The sequence below is a fragment of the Ochotona curzoniae genome, unplaced genomic scaffold, assembly GCF_017591425.1.
Source record: "Ochotona curzoniae isolate NIBS_2020 unplaced genomic scaffold, NIBS_Ocur_1.0 patch379, whole genome shotgun sequence".
NCBI lineage: Eukaryota > Metazoa > Chordata > Mammalia > Lagomorpha > Ochotonidae > Ochotona > Ochotona curzoniae.
This window is the reverse complement of record NW_024466949.1, coordinates 63141-66010: the sequence shown is the minus strand read 5'-3', so window position 1 is coordinate 66010 and position 2870 is coordinate 63141.

The following is a 2870-nucleotide window of genomic DNA, read 5'->3' as shown; positions in this document are numbered from 1 at the left end:
CGTTGGGTTAGGCTCTGGGTTAGGATGAAGAGTAGGAGTAGAGTTAGAATTATGGGTATGATTGGTGCTCATGTTATGCTTAATGTTAGGGATAGCCCAAAGGTTATACACAAAGGTTAGCATTAGGACTAGGGCAAAGGTCAGTGTAAGGATTTAGAGCTCTGATTTGAGTTAGGGCTCAGACTGCAGTTGGTATTCAACTCTGTGTGAGGGTTCAGGTTAGAGGTTAATGTAAGGGAAGTGTTAGCGTTAGGACAGGAAGAGGACTATGTTCTATCATTCATTTGGTATTGGGGTTAGAGCTATGGTTAGAGTTGAGTCTGTGCTTAGTGTTAGAGCAGGATTAGAGTTTGTGTCAGGGCATGATTATGAAACAGGGTTAGGGTTAGAAGTTGAGTTTGAGTTAGTGCTGTGATGAGAGTCACAATAGGGCTACAGTTGGTTACAGGGTTAAGGTTAGGACTAGGACAAGGGTTAAGACTAGATTTAGATTGACAGCTAGATTTAGAAAAAGGAATTCACTTAGGGTTAGCAACTGGGCTATGGTGAGTGCTCACATTAGGGTTAGATGACAGCTACTATTAGGGTTGTGTCTACCCCGAAGAATACACAGTAGCAATCTCAAGAAGTAAGCCTAACCCTGACTCTAACCCCAACCTTAAACTTGATCCTAACCATAAATCACATTCCAGCCCTGACTCTAAACCTAGTACCAATCTTAGCGTGACATCTGATCCTAACCCTGAGTATAACACTGGCTCAGTCTCTTGACTTTTGATAGCTGTAATCAGCAGACAGTCTATAGGCCTAATCCTAAACCTGACATTGACCCTAGTCATGAATTCAAGATGAAGCAGCCATTAACTCTTTTGTTTTTAAGTTGATTACTGTTTATTGGAAAGTAAGATATCCAGCACTTACCCAACCCCTATTGCAAAGCCTAGCACTAATACTAATTGCAACCCAGACCACACCCTGAGCCAGACAGGATTATCTCCAGCCCTTGCCATCATCCTAACACTCCTGCTGATACTAGCTCTAGCTCTAGCTCTAATGGAATTGTTATCCCAGCCCTAAACCCAAACAAACCCATAGTTCCAACACTGACTCCAACCCTGACACAGATGTAGCCATCACTGTAATACTAAGACTATCCCTAATACTGAACATAATCGGAGCTACATTTCTAAACCTAAACCATAATACTACCTTGAATCATCACTCTAATTATAACACTAAACCTAAATTCAACTGTAGCCAAAACCTTAGTCATAAACCTAACACTAGATTTTGACCTAACCTTCATCCTAGCGGAACTTTAGCACTAGCATTAGCCCACACCCTAACATTAACTCCAGCTCTAAGCATAATAATTCTGACATTGACTATAACCTCACCATAATACTCTAATTAACACAAAACAACATCTTAAAACCAAATGTAGCCACAGCTTTAATCCTAAAGTTAAGCGTAACCCTAACCGAATTCTAATTCCACACAGTCTTTACCACAGTCCTAACAATAACCCTCAATTTAGCACTGAGTAAAAACCAAGCCTGAACCGGAAACAGAACCCAAACTCTATATCTGGCCTCAATCCAAACACTATTCTTCACCTAATATGAATCCTAATACAAATTCTACTTTATGCCACATACAAAATCTAAGTCTGGACCTGATCTTATTTGTAAGTTTAACCTTAACCCTAACCATTGGGCTCACCAGAACTCAAATCTCCAACCTTAACAGTAACCGCACTTCTAGACCTAACCTGTAACATTAGACCTAGACCTCACCTTAATTCCATCCAATCTTAATCCTAGGTCTATCCCTAATACTAACCCAAATCACAAGCCTAGATTTAACCTGAACACTCAACTTCGCCTAAACCAAAATCAGGCTTTGACATCACTGCAACCGTAAGCCTAGATATCACTATAACCCTGATTCCAACCCTCTACACAACCGTGGTATTGATCCCGACCATCTCCCTGAAGTGATCTCTTTTACACTATGGTGACCCAGTTACATGGCACTGTATTGCATTAGGGAAAATTCACAGAGAGCCAGGACAGGAAATGTCATGGAGTCTGCCTATGGAAATCAGCTTGGCTTGGCTCTTCTACATTACATAGGTTTTTCCACACACTACCTCTAATGGAGAACCAGGATTAGATTGGCTCCTTGAAGAGACACAAGTATTCTCATTGATGGAAAATTGAAATGCTTTCATAGTACCAGTGCTGAAAAGGCCCTAGGCTTCACTACACACTTACAGGAAACCCAACTCCATACACTCACACTCTGCTGGCTTCCATGGAGTCTGAATGTGTCCCTTGCTATGGCCTGTGGCGAGAAGGACCAAAGAAAGCAGAGCTTAAACCACTCACCATCTTTCTCCAACACGCAGAGGAGGCTGTCTGTCACCATGGCTTTTCTAGAATGCTGAGGCTACAGGATTCCGGGCTGTTATGACCAGGCAGCTGCTGATTGGACAGCTTGTATGGCCATGCAGTCCTGTGATGTCTTAGAGATGCAGCCAATCAGAATGCTCCCTGTCATCAAGACAGCCACAGGGAGTTATGGGAGTGAAGGAAGAGTGATGGCTGAAGGTGTGCTGGGCAGAATCAGGCTGGAATGTTATCACCCATTGGTGCCAGTGGGAGATAGGGCTGGAAACACAACCAACCCAGCAATTGCAACACCAGCTGATCGGGGTGATGGGCTGTGCCATGCCCTATATCTGCTAGCACATAGAAGAATCTGGTCTGGGAACACCTCAGACAAAGTTTCTTTTGGGATCTTGCCATGCAAATGGCTGGACTAGGAACACTAGCCATGAAAAGGCAGAGGACAGAACAAGTCAATCA